This window comes from Pipra filicauda, unplaced genomic scaffold (genome assembly GCF_003945595.2).
Source record: "Pipra filicauda isolate LSUMZ 115617 unplaced genomic scaffold, ASM394559v2 scaffold118_size2161507_pilon, whole genome shotgun sequence".
NCBI classification, from domain to species: domain Eukaryota; kingdom Metazoa; phylum Chordata; class Aves; order Passeriformes; family Pipridae; genus Pipra; species Pipra filicauda.
This window is the reverse complement of record NW_024103640.1, coordinates 1,242,972-1,261,452: the sequence shown is the minus strand read 5'-3', so window position 1 is coordinate 1,261,452 and position 18,481 is coordinate 1,242,972. Positions and strand designations below refer to the sequence as shown.

The 18,481-nt window shown below is 44.9% G+C and overlaps 2 long non-coding RNA genes across 4 annotated transcripts in view; one reads left to right on the top strand and one right to left on the bottom strand.

Moving 5' to 3' along the window:
• Window positions 1–7,474, top strand: part of LOC113991667 — a 79,811-nt gene extending 72,337 nt beyond the window's left edge. The window contains exons 14-15 of the long non-coding RNA XR_005565204.1: window positions 2,131–2,254; window positions 7,376–7,474. This is a non-coding gene — a long non-coding RNA (uncharacterized LOC113991667). The remainder of the gene's footprint in view (window positions 1–2,130; window positions 2,255–7,375) is intronic.
• The window catches only part of LOC113991666, a 259,176-nt gene that overhangs the window by 11,877 nt on the left and 228,818 nt on the right, over window positions 1–18,481 (bottom strand). For all 3 annotated transcript variants that reach the window (XR_005565202.1, XR_005565200.1, XR_005565201.1), the window contains one exon: window positions 68–157. This is a non-coding gene — a long non-coding RNA (uncharacterized LOC113991666). The remainder of the gene's footprint in view (window positions 1–67; window positions 158–18,481) is intronic.

Sequence of the window (18,481 nt, the reverse complement as noted above, 5' to 3'; positions counted from 1 at the left end):
TGTTTTCCAGAGGGTGAGGAGGAAGGGAATTGGGTTGGGATTACCACGCCTCCAGCACTGTACTCACAGTGTAGATCCTGGCAGGTGCTCACACGGCCCAGGTCCACTTGCTGCTTCCTAACAGAGCTCTGTGAGATGGACACCATCAGAGGAGAACCTGTTTAGGAAAGGAAAATTCCCATTGGGGACTTCCCACCATCAGCAGAGCCCCTCAGGTTTTGGCTGGGAGCTGCCCCTGCCCTGTCCCTCCACATCCCAACCCTTGCACACCCTGGTGTGCACAGGGAACCGTGAGCCTTCTCCTCCTCAGAGGAGGGTCCTGTCTCCTTTGCCTTTCATGGATCTCATTATTAATTGAAGAATCATTTAGTTTGCATAATTGTCCTCTGCCATACATAATTCCAACCTTTCCCTTTAAATTGGCTTATTCAACTAAATACAGTCTTCTGTTTTTGTGGCTCCAGCTATCAAAGCTTTTAGATGGACAGTCAGGGTGATGGGGAGAAAAAACCAAACTAATAATATTAGGAAGCATCTTTTTATGTACATTTATGAGATCTACCAGCAGGTGACTCCATTCTAAAATATCTGTTTTTTCATAGAATAAAATGCTTTCTTTCCTACACCCTGATCATCATCATAATGCCCCACTCTGAAAAAAAACAGTGTTAAATAAATAACACTTTCACTTAAGCTATGAACTATTTCTTTCTGAATAACACATGAAATTGAATTAGAGAGATTCGGTGATTTCCAGAGCAGCCTGATCTGTTCCTGTCTAATCAGACCTGATTAATTCAAATCAAACTGCAAACCTCAGTTTTATTTTGCTTTAAAAACTTGAGATCAACAACAAGTCAGCAGTATGTAGATATCACAGAAGCAGTTAACACAGAAAGCCTACAGACACCGACTCTCATAGAGTCAAATGGATGTGATTAAACATTTGGCATCATTTATTAATATTTTATATATTCAAATATATACAGAGCAGATAGGACCAGTCAGAGGGATGTTCTTCACCGGGGACAATTATATTTATGCCTAAGAACAGGAGATCCAGCTTAGGTGTCAAAGGGTGTTTCTTCAAAACAGAAAAGTTATTAACAAATCATAGGGTTATGTGGGAGGGTTTGTAACACAGAACTGCACTAAACCATGCAATGATCTACACACACAGTCAAAGTGTTCGTGTGGTACTGAGCACAGCAGAATAAATTAAGTAAGATAAAACAAAACAAAACAACCTCACAAATGCAAGACTGCAAATGCAAAACAGGCAGCCGTTCAAGAGGTATTTCAGAGACGTACTGAGCCATTATTCCTGTGGAACGTGGGCTCAGAGAGGCTCCCAGACCTGACAGTCTAATCCACATCAGCGGGCAGACGCGGGGTCGGGAGGCTGACTGTGGACTTGGGCGCTTGGCACAGCTGTTTTCCTTAGGTGCAATCCGCTTGTCACTAGTGGTGGCACTCTGCCTTTGCTGTATGGCAGCATATGTGCTTGCCACGTTTGGGACCCGTTATAGCTCCTTCCCCTGCAGCCACTTCCCTTCCCTTCTCGTTAGCTGCATGTCCATATATTCTTCCCTGCTCTCCCGCCGCTCGCAGTGCCAGCTCTTTGCCCCCTCTGCTTGCTCTGCTGACTGCACACACTGCCTGTGCCAGGGACAAGCTTCCCATATTCCAGCCATCTGGAGATGGGGCAGAATTTTGATATACGTTGCCAAATTTGCATATACATATGCACATGTGTGTGTGTGTGTGTGTGTATCTCTACATGTACATACAGACATGCTCTATAAGAAATCATATCTATTCCATCTCTGAAACACTCACCTGTTCAGAAATAGTTTTGCTACCAGGGAGAGCACACAGAGACAGAGAAAAGTTGAAGAACAGCCAAGGAAATCTTTCAAACGTGGTGAAAACCCAAACTAAAAGCAAAGGTGGAAAAAAGGGAGGGGATGGGCTATACGTTCACGTTTCAGCCTCTGCAATTAAAAGCCTAGTTACTGCACTAGCACAGACCCATTAGTAAATGCTGATATATTGGCTTGCAGATGAAGCAGTACCTGACTGCCTGCCCAAAGAGGCACTTAAATGTTTCCGCTTGCTTTGTACACACAGGACTGACTGCAGGACTCATTTTTGCTCAGTGTTGGGTCACCGCATACGACAACAACAGTTAAGAAGAAATTTGGTTGATGTCTCATTTTGAGGGACTCTACTACTGCCAGCCTCCTGACTCCAGGTACACACAGTTTCCTACCAGCATGCTGGGACACAGGTACAGGGGAAAACATCTCCAGTGTGGAGAGATGAGCTTGCCCAGGCAAGTTCCCACTAAGCAGTGGGAATCCCATGGAGAGTCTTCCTTGGGCTCCCTGCAGGTGTGGGTGTGCAGCCAGTAAAGGAACATTGAGCTTCAGGATAAAGGAGCTTTTCACTCTTTTAAAGAATATTAAAAATGCAGCAGGCTCTGATTCCCATTTATACAGCTATAAAGATGTCCTTGATTACTGAAATTCAGATAAGGTCAGATTTCCTTCTGATTCCCCTCCAAATCAGAGCATCCCAGGGTTTGGGAGCTTCACAGCTGAAGCCAGTCCAGTGGAGATGCCTCTGGGAAATGCAGACCCACATTCAGCTTTTCATTTCCACATACTTGAGCAAGTTAAAATCAAAATTTCCACTCATAATAAACCTCCAACCTCCAAACTCTAATTAAACAGGTTTTAAAAAACGACAACAAAACAGCAAACAACTACTCAGCTTTGATCTGCTTCTTTTTTCATTAAATTTATCTTTAAGTATTTTCTAAACCTCTCATCCCAAGGAAGCAATCACAAAAACCCATTAGGGTTATTTTTATACAATGGCAAGAACACTGAATTACCTTCCTGATGTAGTTCCTGTCTAGGTAAGCGACACTGCCAAACCTGGATCTGCATGTCCTATACACCTGCTGGTTTTAAATGCTACTCCAAGGCAGCAGTTGGGAAAGCAATGTTCCAGCTGTGGCCTGGGTGGGCTCATCTCAGGGAATGCCATTCCTCCTGGCAGCTGCTCTCAGCAGCTCTATCCCTCACCTCATGATTGCCTTGTTCAGCAACAGGTCAGCCCAGCACAATCCCTCACCTACTTCCAGGATCCCTAAGTACCAGTGACAGAGGATGAACCATCTCTGGCTTTCCCTGCAGCCCCACCACATTAACGAACAGCATTGCACAAAAAATTGCTGCCGACAACTAAATCCTTTCATAAATCATGCTGCTTTTGGACATGTCCCTCCGTTCTCCCACCCTCTTACACATAAACAGGGAGAAGGTTTAGGAAAACCAAAAAAAACAGGGTAATTTTGGTCTTTTCTTTGAGGCAACTATTCGTGAATCAGCTCAAGAAATCAGTCTGCTCACTTTGGGATGCACTTTTGAGGCAGGTGACTGAACAGAAAGAGAGAGAGAGACCATCCATAGATAAACCAGAGACAGGTTTTCCATTGGTACCTGTTGCTGCAGGAAAACTCACAGCTGGGTCAGCAGAGGTGAAAGGATGGAAAATGCCTGTCCATTTAACATAAATAGTTACACCATGCACATACATTTCGTGCCATCTCGCTGCCCTCAGAACCCTCAGGAATGTTAAGTAGGTAGGGGGCCCCTCTGAGCAGGGAGATGTCCACAGCTCAGGGCAACACTCCCAAAGAACAGCCTGTGGGGCTAAGAAGGTTTTGCAAGCAACAAACGTGATGGACTTTTTATTCACGGCCACCCCTGACAGAGCAGCTGATCCTCAGCACGGCAGCGGGGACAAGGTACCCGGAGGTTGTGCAGGTCCCACCCAAGGGGGAATTAGGTGAGGATGCTGAGCTTTGCTGTGCTTTGCTCCACCTTCTGAACAGAAAGGTTCTGCTTCTTGGGTGAATTTTTGTTCAGCAGCCCCCAGCCACACCATGGGAGCAAAAACTTTGAATCCTCCTGGCTGAGGAGCCTGGCAGTAAAGCTCCAACCTGTGACCCGGGTCGAGGTTTTATCAGCCGTCAAGGAACAGCTCTTGTAGTACATGAATGGCCAACTCAACTGCTTGGAGAAAGGAGCTGATTCAGGCTGCCAGTATTGGCTCTTACACAGATAATAAACTAGACTGGCCTTTCTCCTGACATCACACTTCAATCAAAAACTTTCTCGCAAAATGTCACTTTCAAAGTTGCAGCTTTAAAAAAAAAAAAAAAAGAAAAAAAAACTCTTTATAAAAAATTCATGGCCACAATGATCTGATAATGCAGCTTTCTGATACCAGCAGATGTTTTGTCTAACATGTTCCCTGAAGCTGTACTCTGTGCCTTCATATCTTTCATTTCCAGTTGCTATCTGCTGACTGTGGGATGTCATGTACGTACCCTATAGCGATGCACAGCAATTCGCATCTCACACCGCCGTGCGTAATGAGCTTCACAAGATGCTTGTCGCAATAACTCCGCACTTCCCCAACCATATGGAACACAACACTCCAAAGCCCACAGACACTTTTTTTTATTACAGTTCAGATCCTTAAAACATAATCTGTGTGATGTCTAGTGAATGTACGTGAAGAGCTGCTGAAAACAAAGTTAACACTTGTTCACATCATCTGTTACAAATGTCCAATTTGGGACAATAAATTTCCTCGGAACCTGTTCTTTTGCTGACTCGTTGCTTTATCTTTTTTCTCTTTCTCTCACGTCGGTTTTTTTATGAACTATGCATATGTATTAAATGGGATTTGTTGTCCCTAGATACCAATTTGCATAAAGTGCAAGCCATCATTGGTTGGAGAGAAGCAAATTACTTCTCCAGCAAGATCACACTTTTTTTTTTTTTTCTTTTTCCTTTTTTTTTTTTTTAATTTTAACAAACCGCAGGCAGAGGCTGTTAACAGCACTTAGCCAGATATGCAAAGTATCACTTTTCTCAAAAGCAGCTTGATCAATGAGCAAAAAAAAAAAAGAAGAAAGGGAAGGTATTATTCAGTTAAGTACAATGCAGAAATGTCCCAAGACTGAAGCTGTTCACCTGTAACTTGAGCTACCGGATTCCCAGTTAAATACAATCCCAGTATGGCTTAGCACTTGGGACACAAAGCAAAACAGCCTGACTGAGCAAAGCCTCTCAGGATCACCATTCCCATTGTCCCCAGTGTGTTCCTGTAAGTCCCAAGTGATTATTCCATGTGTTGCTCAGCTCCCTCACTCATTCCTTGCTTGCTCATTCCTGTCCCCACACATTTATTCACCTTGGGCACTCCTGAAGGGCCTGAAATGCCTGTACAAGTGCAGGGAGGCTCTCTGATGCCCTCCCCTAATTTTCCTGGCTCCCTGGCACAGGGATGCTCCATAGGATGGCAGCTGCCATCCTAGCAGGCTTTGGACAAGTACAATCTCGTTTTCCTTGTGCTCCTCATTGTGCACACCTGGGACATGCTGGCAAGAGCCTCGGCTGGAAGACTGTGACAGATTCCCAGGTTCAGAGCAGCCCTGCACGAGCCCTCTGCTTCTGGGGAGGAGGAGAGACAGAGCAGGGGATTTTACAAATTCCTCAAGAATCAGATTATCTGAGCAGAGCTGTGATGCACAGGCTGATGTACAAGTGCACCAGCCCACCACTAAAAGGATTTGCAAGCCATGAGCCAGGCTCAGTTAAGAAGTGTGAGATAGCAAAATCACTGAAGGGAACAAATCAGCAAGGATGCTGAGCTGCAAAGTTTCCAACCAGGTCTGAAATTCTCAAGAATTTAGTGCTGGGACGTTGCTGGGGGTGCTGGGGAGAAGGAGTCCTCTTTGAAGGTAATCTTGTCTTCTGCTGAGCTCTCTAAAACTGACTGCAGGATCTGCCTCTCCCTAAACATTCCCTCAGAATTCAATCTCAAATCCAGCAATATGATGTGTTTGGATTATTTTACTTCTGAATTTAATGGACAGATGATGCTTTCTTAAGAATGGTTTCTGGGATCACACATAACATTAGTAACTGATTGCAGACACAGGACAGTTAATCTGGGCAGAGGTGAGGACTTGATGCTGAGGTGTCTTTCAGGGAGCTGCGGGTGCCAAAAGAACAAGGAAGGGCCCAGAGTGAGTCAGTTCTCAAGAGACAGTCTGTATTTTCCTGCATCTGTCCAAAGACACAGAAATACCCACAGATTTTACGCCGTGTGATGATTCGAAGGTGGAAAAAATAGTTTCCGTCTGCAGAAATATTGGCAACTTCCTGCGGCTTTTGCAAAAAAGGCAAAAATGCCCCAATTTCACACATCTCTCCTATTAATGTTTGCTGCTTTGTTTCCCTATTTGTATTTGTCACATTTAAAAGGAGTAAAATAGAATTTAAAAGAAGATCCTGACTCCCAGATGAGCACGGAAGCACAAAGAAGTCGTGCAAAGATTATGAGAAAAACTCACATGAGGGAATTAAGTGGAGGCTTTGAAAATGGGGCTTTTTTTTGTAACCAAGGGCACTGTCACTGTTAACCAACAGAACTGCTGTGGGACTGGGTGAGTCCTGTTTGGGACACCCTCCCTCAGACAGGGAGAAGCGCATGGAGCTCGTCTCCCTAAATCTGCAGCTTTGAAAGGTGGGAAGGATCAACAACGTTCTCTCTGAGGCTTCTCTCGCTTGAAATGCCTGGCACGCTCACCTGGCCGTGCAGAGAGGCCGTGCCTGGGTGCCTTGGTACAGGTGCATCTGCAGCCCCATCCCTCTGGAGACAGACAGACCCAAAGAAATCCACTGCTGAGCTCATCCCAACGCTGCGGATGAGACCCAGCTGTACAGTAGGCGCCAGATAACATGCAATCATGGTCTCCCACTGCAGCAAATTCTACATAAACCCAGGCCTTTGAAAGAGCAGGAATAAAAAAAAAAACAAATGTGTTTTTCTCATTCCTTATCTGTACCTACTCCATTTTACCTGAGGCTCACTATTAGCTCAGCTGGTGATGTCACTTACTTCACTGGAACCTGTTATCAGGAAAGATTTCTCCCAGGATTTTCTGTTTTGCCGGCGTTGCTCTTTGTGCAACATTGTATTTCATTCCATTAGATAAAGGGTTAAGTAATTCACGTTTTACCCATATAGACTAAGTTATACTCCCTGTGGGTTGCTGGCTTCCTATTGGCTGGAACAATGACCTTGGAAACAGACAAAAATGATGCATTGTTGCAATAAATATTATAGCTTGCACCTGTTTCTAATTAAGTCTGCCAAACAATTTCAGAGATACTGAAAAGAGAAATGTGTTGGCTTCTAATCGGGTGTTCTTTGCTGTTTGATCTGGATTTTTCAGCCCCCCACATGACCTCGCCTCCTTGGTTCTTGTTTTTCTTTTTCTTTTCAGACTTGCAGAAAGCAGTAGATTGAAAGGCGGCTTCTGAAAGAGGGGCATCTCTGCCTAAAATCAATTGTAACTAAAAACCTGAAAATTGATGGATTTACACCAAGGCTGAAAGTAGTTTATGGCAGGAGACCTCAGAAATCTCCAGTATGGATTACTGCTTTTATAGGTCTGTTCTGGTCTTCTCCTTTTCCTTCACCTCCTCCTTCTCCTCGCTTTTAAACTCGGGAGCTCAAAACAATCTCTAGCTATTTTCAGTCAGGATCAGGCTGACTGGGAAGCAGGAGGTTTTTGCAACTGGACTTCAACATGTTGGAGAAATAACTGAGGAAAAGTTTTCCTGCTACCACTCACCAAAGAAAAGGGAGCAGTGGTCACCTTCCTCTTCCAGAGTTAACAGTACCCTGGGAAGACTCTGGCAGTCGTTGCTGTCAGAGCAGGGGCTTTAGGACAGGTACAGATTCAGGAAGAGAGCACTGAGGCTTCACAGGTCGTGGTTTGCAGTTCAGCATCACACTTTCCACTCACTGTATCAATTCTGAAGTTCATCTCCCACTGAAAGTGTTCCTTGGTGCCTCATTCCTTGCACACCGACCTCCCCAGGCAGTGCAGCCTGCATGGATTTAATGCCTGCTCTATGATCCACCTCCACGGACAAATGCAAACATATGTGGCAAATGCTGACAGTTTTCCCCACCATAAGAAGTCAAGAAATAAGGAATTACTGTTATCTCCACTTCCTAAATGGGGACTGGAAGCCACAGCTCAGCCAACACTTCTGGCTGTCAATGACAGAAGCAGCCCAGTCCCTTCGGTCCCGGTGGGGTCCCTTTTCTCACGCTGGGATAAGCATTTGTGCATCTGTATTTTGGAACTGATTGAGGAACTTATCCATCTGAAAACTAATCCAGGGAGGGAAAAAAAAAAACGAGTTTTTATTTCAGCCACATCAACTTCCTGATTTTGGTTTGAATGCAGCCCAGCAGGACGGGACTGAGCAGCTACGACAGTGGGAGTGGAATGCAAGGATTTTGGATGGAATTACATGAAATCACAGAAGAAATATGACATCAAGAAGACAATGTAGGTCTCCAGAATGCACAGATGCCTTTCTCTGTTGTAAATGCCATCCCCTCACAACCTAGCAGAGGTTTGCTGGCTGTCTACCACTGCTCTGAGCCACCCAAGGTTTATCCTGTGTAGACAACGTATCTCAGGAGTGTCGTGTTTGGTGGAATTAAATGACCCTCTGCCCAGTCAAAAGTTAATTATTTGGGGGTGGAGGTTGCAGGGGGATTATTTCAGCAGCCACACTAATGAAGGTGGGATCAGACAGGTTAAAAATAAGCGTAGACACAAGGAAGATATGGGAAGGGAAAGGAACAGCTTAACCTGTGCAGTGGGACGATGCCCTGCATCACTATTATGGCAAGAGTTTTGTTCAGGAGGAGAGACAGAACTACAGAGATATTTTGCAGGGTTAGCACGTCTTCCTCTGTCTGATACACTCCCTCTTTCCCACTTTTCCCTCGATGGCAGGTAATAAAACGCCTGCTGGTACCCCCCATGACTGGAGGTACCCGGAGTGGTTCAGCCCATCGTGAGTGCTGTGCCAATCATTTAACAATTCCCACAGCTGCCTTTGTGAGAAGCCTCTCTCTTAAGCCTCTGGTTTAAGAATTTAGAGTAATCATGTAAAAATGATACCCCTGTGCTCTATGATCCGCTGAATCTCACTAATGCCGGATCCCAGAAGAGGGCTTATTAATGAAAAGATGCAATGCCTCTCTCTCTGCTCATGTTTCACATGAATATCTCTCATGGATTCGGCAGTAAACCGTACTGCTGATAAAGTGGGTATAATGAACCTCCGTGCTCCACGAGAAGGAAATCTCGGACTGATGGAATAGTTACCTGCTCCACTTCCCAGCACAATGGCAGGCTCGGCAGGGACAAGGAGAAGCACTTGGCTGCCACGGGAATAGCGGTGCAGGCTCCCAAATCCTGGGCCTGCTTTGCAAGCGATGCCTTCGGCTGTGTGAAAAGATCAAGAGTTTGGAAGGGAGCGGTTCGTAATTAGCTGAGAGAAATGAAATTATGCTTTGTTGTAAATCACCGAGTCAACAGACGGAAGGAGGTTTTTAAAGGGACAGCAGCACCTTGAGGCTACTCTGTGTCCTTTCAACATCACACAGTAGTCAAAAACCCGGCTGGCTCTCGCCAGTTGGACAGATTTTCAGCAAGGACGAGCACCAAGTGTTCTGCAAACAGCAGGATCCTGCCACTTCCAGCCCCTGACATCTAATTTTCAAATACTTTCAAGTACTGCCTCTGTCCTCAAGCTCCCCTGCTAACGGCAGCAGGTTTTGTCATCAAGAATTTCAAATTGTTATAAATCCTTCTGCTGTAGCAAAAACAAACAAATGATGGAAAATCTCCACACTAACAAGAAAGGCAGCTTCCATGTCTATCGATGGGAAGAGAAAGCAAGTGACTACCCAGAAAGCACTGTGAGGCAAAGAAAAGGAACAGGTAAAGTGCTGTAGGCAGCAGTGCAGTCAGGCTCTATATTTCTCTGAGGCCCTCTGTGATTTATGATTTCCATTAAAAGAAACACATGCCTTACAAATTACCCCTAATCTCAGCATCAGTAGGATGGCACAGGGCAAGCAACAAGAGCCTGGAAGGTGTCACTCTGGAGTATCCCAAAACGACCACAGAGACCAGTTTTAAGTCCAGCAACCAGACTGTATCTGCTCGGTTTATGTCTGATACCTGGATCACCTTTACAGAGCCAGCCCCACGTGGCCAAGTCCAAACCTTTGTGAGGCTCCAATCTGAATATGGAAAATTATCACAGAGATGACAGCACTGCAGGGTGGCTGTAATCCCATCTCAAACACTGGTTGTTATCCTCTGCATGTCTGTTCACTGATTTACCAATCTGTGGAAAAGTTAGCACTGTCCCTCACTTCCAGGGGATTCTCTGGTTAGAGGGAATTCAAACACCCTGAAACTCTGTGAAACCTTAAACCGTCGTGTGAGCAGCTTGGGTATAACTCCCCGTGTTATTAATACCTAAATGCCCCATATGTTGTCTTTAGAGAGGAAGGCAGTCCCATCACCTTTATGTGTGTGCTTTCTTCCCTTGGCTTTTACATTTCTTCCACACGCAGAATGTACTTAACTCGCTGCTTATTGAATGAAGGATTAGTATTATTTTCCTTCCTCCGGTGAACTTTGTTTCACTTCATCCTGCATATATTTTGCTAGGCTGTGTTTTCCTGCCAGCACACCACTGTTCAGCAAACCACCGTACTTAAGGCCAGCCAGCTAACACAGTGATCCCTTTTTACTCACGAGGAGTGTTTCCATAATCATGGCTGTGCTCGTGGGATGAATGACAGCTTACACCGAGGAGCACGGAACGCACTTCCAGAAGCTCTGCCGAGCTGGGACGCGACTAAAGCAGCTTCAAACTGCCAAGACACTTGAAACATCCAGGGGAAGACAAGGTTTGAAATGGAGCCTGCTACTTAGCTCCTCTGCTGGCATGAATGTTGACCAGGGACTTCCCCGTCCTCCCTTTTCTGTGCTGCTCTATCTCATGCTGAGCCGGACTGGGAGCGCTTGGAAAAATGCCCAGCTTTGGGTCCCGTAAAAATTAGTATAAAACAAACAGGTAACAAATTTGCAGTGGCTCTGTAGGAGGTTTACAGTCTCTTTTCTTTTGTTGGGAAGATTGGTTATGTTGCCCAGTAGGAAAGCAAGTGGAAAAGAAGGGTTTCTTTACAACTCACTGTGCTCTTGGAAAAACGGATTGGGAGTTCCTGTTCGCATCAGTGCAGCAATGCAGACCTCTCTGGTGGAAGTATTTTCTTTTTCTGGTGGAATTATACCTCAAGTCCTGCTAGGTAGTTACTCTCTTTGTTCCTGTGAGCCAAGCTAGTTGCAAGATCATGCTATGCCATGCTTATAACCTCGCACTAAAGAGGAGATTACAAAGGGGGCAAAATACCCTAGAGGGTTCCCCTTTATCAGAACCTTCCCTGTCAGTTTGCCTTCTCATTTCCTGAGCTCTTGTCTGATTATTAGTGTACTGACAGAATAAAAATAACCTCATATTCCTACATGAATCATAAATAAAACCCTTTTATTTCATCAAAGAGGTTGGCAGGTTTATAGTCCTTTGCAATGCATGCACGATGTGAATGACATACCTTTAATTTTGCTGACAAGCTTGTCGGGGTCCTAATGAAAAAGAGTGAAAAGTGGGTGACTTCTCTAAAGGTTTAGCAGTTGCTTTTTGGTGAGGATATATATTTCACCTTGCCACTGTAATCAAGGAGCCAACTGATCTTGGTAATGAACTCTTCAATTACAGTCCACTCCTAACTCTTCAAGAATGCCAAGGCAACAATGCCACAGTGATTATTGCTGATATTACAGATTAAAGCAACCTGGGGGAAAAAAGGAGGGGGAAAATATAAAAGAAAACCTGAGCAGTGTCCTTGCTAGAGCTCCAGGTATCAGGGTGCATCAGCAATGATCCAAAGAGCGATCAAATTCCAGATTTTGGACAGCTAGATTTTATATCCCTGTTGTACAGCAGGCAGCAATAAAACCACCATTCCCACCTGGGTTTTGACAGCCTGTGTTCATCCCCATTTGTTCAACCCGACTCTGTTAGAAACCAGTATCCAGAATGGTAGAGGTTATCTTGGGACAGCCCCATGGAAAGGAAAAGAATAGTGCAGAGTATTTCTTTTGGTGTCTCTGACAAGCAAGCTTCCTGATAAAGGTCTCACAAAGGAACACAGAAAACAGGCACGGGACAAACAATCAGAAAATCTCTCCTATTTCCACTCTATGAGAGAGCAGAAAGGTTAACTGCTTGCACAGAGGGAGGTAAACAGTTAAAAATACATATTTTTAGCAGTATTGACAGTTCTTTCCCCTTCTCCAACACAACCTTTCTTATTTCCACTTTCATTTTACTGTCTAATTTGCTCATGTAAAAGTCATGAAGAACACTGACCCCTTAGTTTGCTTATTGACCACAAACAAATCATCAAAGCCACGAGCCTTTTCCCTTTCCTAAAAGGATTCCTGCTTTTTCTGAAAATGTCCCAGGTCTTCACTTAATAATTCTGAAAGAAATTAAGGGAACAGGACAACTTTATTTGATCTCTTGGAGCTTAACCTTCTTTTTTGGTGGCAATTCATCTCTTTAGCAACACCTCATCAGAGAAAGTTTGGGATTTGGTGAGTTATCCCAGCCTGTTTGCTGGGGGCTTTTTTTTGCCTTTATTTTTTATTTTTTGGTTTTTTGGTTGGTTAGTTTGGGGTTTTTTGTTTTGTTTTGGCTTTGGTGGGGGTTTAGAGGTGGAACTTCAGAGAGGGAAAATGAGAGGGACATAACTAAGGTCATCTGACTGGAGAAAAAAGCAGAGGTAGTGTGTGCAGGATTGTGTGTACATGGGAATATGGGGCAGAAAAAGGGAAAATAAACCATGGACACTGGATTCCAGATTGCTATCTTGTCAGGACTTTACAAGATTCCAGAGCTGCACTTTTAATTTTCATTACTTTCCATCTTCCTTTGATAAGCTCAGAAGCAGTATCTAATTTTATTAGGAGCTTTTCATCAAACGTGGATATCTTCCTTCCTCCAGGGATTCCCCAGCCACAAAAACATCAGGTTCTGTGAAACATTAGCTAATCCCAGTTAGAGTTACTTGACCCTATCAAGCTAAGAAATAAATTTTACTCTTCATGAGAGTCCTACTGTTTACACTCCAGACAAAATTCTTAGATCTCAACGTTTTCAGAGGAAAAACATATTTCATAATGCCAGAAAACTGGCCTTAAGGACCTGGGCCATACAAGCCTGAAACTGTTTCTCGTTTCAAATTAAATACATTGACAGACTTCCTCCTGACTGTGGCTGACACCAGGGCCTGGTTTTCTTGGCATGAGATCCAAAGGGGTGACAGGAGGAGCCATCACTGGCAGCACCCAGTCCCATACACGAGGCTCCCTCCTCCCCGCGTGGCTGCACATGGAGCGAGACTGCCCAGAGCCAGAGCACTTCTCCTGCTCAGTGCAGTGCTCAGGGGGGAGAAGGAATGTGGTTTGTACTTCCTTAGTGCCTTGCTCAACCAGCACAACCCCAGTGCTTTGGAAAATGGAACCAGGCACTCTGGCTGTTCAGCTGTTTGCAATGTAAGGGCTTGCTAGAAGAGGTTAAGAAAAGGCTCATATGCTCCAAAATTATCAGTTTGTTATCACTATTAATAATACTTTATAGTACTTAACATGCTACTTTTAATCTTCAAAGCACTTTGCAAATATTAATTAATCCTCACAATCTGCCTGGGGGTAAGCAAATGCTGCTGCTCCCAGCAGCTGAGTCACAGGGTTCACTGACTTGCCCCTTCACATCCTGCTCTGATGCTCAAAATATCTAAAGATGCTGTTTCCCGTCCTCTTAGATGGGATGGTGGATGTGCACCACTTTGTACATCAGATACTTTCTTACAGGGCTGACTTGATCCGATAACTGCAGCTCCAGCTGCTTGGACAAGACTGCAGTTTGCTCCCTTCCCACGTGTTTCTGCATTGATGGAAGAGGTGGGCAATTACCACTGGGTAATTAAAGGACTGGGTTCATGGAGGAGCTCCTGGCTGATTCCTAAAACTACCTCCCAAACTCTGCTTTGCAGTGGAGGGCACAGAAGTGTGCACAGAAGTGATCAGAGAGCAACAGCTTAAAGAAGCAGCAGATTTCTTTAAAGATTTAACAGACCACCATCACTGGAGACGTAACCAGAAGGAAGTGTTTCACTGAAAGCAGCCTGTGTTTGTGTGGACTGATTAGCCTAATGTTTGTTTTTTCTTCACTTGTGGGCTGGGCTTGTTTTGTTTTCAAACAACTTGCAACACTTCCAGTGCCAACAACCAAATGAAGGTTTAAGGGAAAGGAGGACAGGCCCATGATGTGGCTTTATTTGTCCATGCTTCTTTGAGTTGGTAAATCACACTGCATTGCTTTATTGAGTGTCCCTTTAGGAGTATATTGGAAAAAATTCTATCTGCCACAATTAATAGAGTGCCTAGTGCATCACACGGCACAGCCCTGGCGTCCAAACTCAGCATTCCCTGGGAGTCCTTTGGTCCCACACTGGATGCCAGAAAGGATAGTGGCTGTGACATGTGATACAACTGCTGATAAATGATGGTGATAATGCAGAACAAAAAGGCTAATGAGTTCTCCCCAACACCACGCTACTTTCATGAAATGAATGTGATGATGACCCTATTTGCTTGCTTTTCTTTTTTTTTTTGGCCAGTGAGTTACTTATCCCTTTACCTGCATGTTAGTTTTATCTTCTCTGCACAACACTATGGAGAGACAGCCAAAATTAATGTCAGCATCTCCCTTCACTTTTAAACTATAAAAGAGCCTTTGAAGGTAGGGTAAACCAAAGAGGCCAGTAACTAATTATAACCCATTGTACTGGACTTTGGGAATAATGAATAGAAGCTATTCCCCGTGCGCCTACCAGAGACAGTGGTGTCTTTGTGGGCGAGGGAGATCCCTTCACTGGACCAGAGAGAGCAGAAATGGGATTGTTAATGTATGTAAGAGGCAGGAGGATTTCTATGGTACTATTTCATTGCAGAGGCAGAAGGTAGCAGAGCCAATCATGAAAAGCGTAAAGGTGTGAAGGCACAAAGATGGAGAGTTGATTAAAAGCTCCGTGGGGAGCGGGAGCGAACAAATCAGTGGTAATGATGGGATTATGCCTGAGCGGAACCCAATGGTCTACGCTGTCCTGGTGACTTGGTGCTGGGATTAAACACTGCAAGGAGCAGAGCCCGGCCCTTGTCCCGCCTGTCAGCACCTGGAGATGGGCTGATGGATGGGATTGGTTGTGCTACAAAACTGGGTGAGGTCTCTTGAGGAAAGACCCAGCTCAACACGAGCACCTCTGCACCCCCGTGAGATGTGAGGGCTGAGTCCTGCCCGGCCAAGAGCCAGGGGAGGAGCAGTGGTGTCACAGTGTCTGTCACGGCTGTCACACCCAGGCAGTGGGACAGGGCTCATCTGGGAAGTAAGGAAAGGTAGAGGATGAGAGAAGGGGCCTGAGGGTGCTCGGTGAGGTTGGAGGCAGAGGAGCGGGGCCGTGGAGCTCACGGTCGTGGGGAGGGACAAGCAGAGGCACCGGGGGCTGAGTGGGGCAGCAGGGCAGGGGCTCGGAGGCACCGGCAGGAGCTGAGAGAGCACAGATCAGAGCTGGCTGCAAAGGCACTGAGAGAAAGGCCTGGAGCAGCTGGAGGGAGGGAAAAGAGGACTGGAGCAGCCAGAGAGATCAGTGCAGGACTGGCTCCAGCTGGGGCAGCAGGTGCCTGCCCTCACTGAGGGCCCTGTTGCCAGCGACTCTTCCACGAGCAGTCTTACAGTAACACAGCCTGATTTCCCTTCTGTACTATTTTAGGGGTTCCTCTGTTGGTCTGAGGCACATACCTTTATGTACATGTGTATCCCAGAAGCCCCTGTCACAGCAGCAGGATCTGTGGTTTTTGACCTCAGGAGGAGGGACCTGGGGACCTTTTGCCTGCCCCAACTTGGTCACACAGTGTTGCCACGAGGGCAGTTCCAGTTGATGCGGGATGAGTCAGTGAATAGTGCCTGTCAGGATAGACAGCGAGCTCTGAGGTCTATCCATGAGGGATAAAATCATGAGCATGACTAAGCCATAACAATGAGCAACCCAAAAATTTTCTCTCTAATGGCATCAAACACATCACCTCAGAGCCAACTGTCAAGGCAGCACTGAGGAATGCAAGGGGACAGTTTGACCTCAGGTTTTGCATGACAGGAGATCCTCCCACGCCACACTGCCAGAGCCAGACCTTTAGCAAATACAAGGGCATGCCTGGGCTTTTGGCATGAACACATGGTGAAATAAGTGAAAGCTTATTTGCTTTCACTTCAATATTTGCCCAGGGGTGAAACAGGCCACTGAAGCCACAGGGAAGCTGTTCCTAGGTGGCCTCAGCCAGATCCTGCAGGACCACTGTGTTAAGAGACCTTCAGATTGCTGGAGTCCACTTGTGCTCAGGCAAGCTGGGTAGGACAGAGCCAGCTGGACTCATCCAGACTCTCCAGAAATAAAATTCTTGAAAGAGGAAGACAAAGACTCACCAGTAGAAAATGCACAGATTCTTTCCAAATGGTCAACAAAGATGACTTAAATATGGAGAGTTAAAATATCCCATATGTCACCCCTCTTATGTATCTTTTATACAGGGTCAAGCCTGAGCACAAACTAATAAACCCCTGATCGAGAGAGGAGCTCGATATCAAAAAGGACAATCTGGTGTTTGGCTGCTTCTTTGCTTTTTCCTAGTAATAGCAGGTGAAAAGCCTAAAAGGAAAGTATTAAGGCTCAGAATTGGGCCTGAGCACGTGTCCCTGGATGGGCCCATTCTCCAGATATGTTTTCTTCACTCTTGAAAGCACCAAGCACCAGAAACTGGAGAGGGAGATCCAGACATGGCACAAATATTAAATGTAAATACAACACATTCCAGCACAGACCCTTCACTGAAACAAGCCCTAGAGCAAAGCTATCTCTTCCTGTTGATGACAATGCAAAGGACTTCAGCATAATAATATTTACTCAGTTAAATGAGAGCTGTAATGCACTTCAGCCTTAAAAACAAAACCTGAGCTATTGAAGTGTCCCGTTTTCAAACCCGAGGGTTTATTTGCAGGTGGCTGTTGACTTGAGGGGGAGTCACTGCTGCCACCAAAGGCTCTGCTTTGAAAGCCTCCTCAGCAGGAGGAAAGGCTGTGCTACATGGCATGGAAAATGATGCCCTTCTGCTTTAACTCAGGCAGAACCCAGAGCAAGGAAGTGCAGACTTCGTTCAGATACACACAGAAGTAAAAATACATCTTAACTTTAGGAGTTTCTAATTTGCAGAGTCAAACTAACCCTAGAAACACAGGGACAGTTCGACTTGGCTTCTTGACCAGTCAAAAACTGTACCTCAGAGACATCCCCATCAAATTCCATGACATTTCCAGTTCAGCACTACCTAGGACTCAGGAGCTGAGCTTTCACACCCATTTGTCCATTGCTCTGCCCAGTTACCTTCTGCAAGTCACTTCACCATCTTTTATTTCACTTTCCTTCAGTAAATTTGGAATAAAAATATTCAATCTCTCGGAGATCTCTGGGTGAGAATTAAGTATTATGATTATTATCAGGCACACTTACACTAAAAGGGTGATGCCAGCATGGTAAGTAAGGTGTCTTGTCTAGTACAGAGCATTTTTTGGCAGGATGTGGTAATTCTCTTTCTAATAAAGACCACAACTGTCCTCATCTTTGCCCATGTATATGCGAAGCACTCGAAAAAAACCTTTGCTTTTGTAGATCCAGCAACTTTAGAAGACAGAAATGAGTAAACAGCAGACTAATCATCCTGTCTCCATTGACAAGCAGTGAAGGAGTTAATTATCTGCTTCTTTTCACTAATTCTGTTGCAGAGCTCAGTTGTGCATATTAAATGTCCAAGTTACCAGATTTAAAGAAAAACTTGATCTCAATTTGGCTACATATTAGAAGTGCCATTCCCTGTTGTCCTACCTAGCACTGTTAATTGCATACATTTAGCCCTCTATTGGAGAATAATTTAGCTTCAGATTGAAAAGAAGCAGCCCTGGCCTTGGTTATTTTGGCATACAAGACTCCAGTATGACTCTGTTTTCTAAGCAGACATTAATGATTCTAAAACTAATATTCATTGTTTGAAGAGGCATAGCAGCCTTGGCATTTACTTAACCTTTTGTCTCATGTATGAGACTGAGTCAGCCTAAATCCTTTTCTTAATTAATATCTATTCTTCTTTTTTTCTGTCCAACATTATTTATTAAACAATTTGCATGCAACAATTAGAGTTGAGAGATTAGAAAAAAACCCACTGCACGAGCAAGCTCACTTCATACAACAACCACCATGAAACTGGTCCTCCAGCTCAAACAAAGCTCTGAGCAGGAATGAGATGGGAACAGGGAGTAAGGAAGGTCAGGGA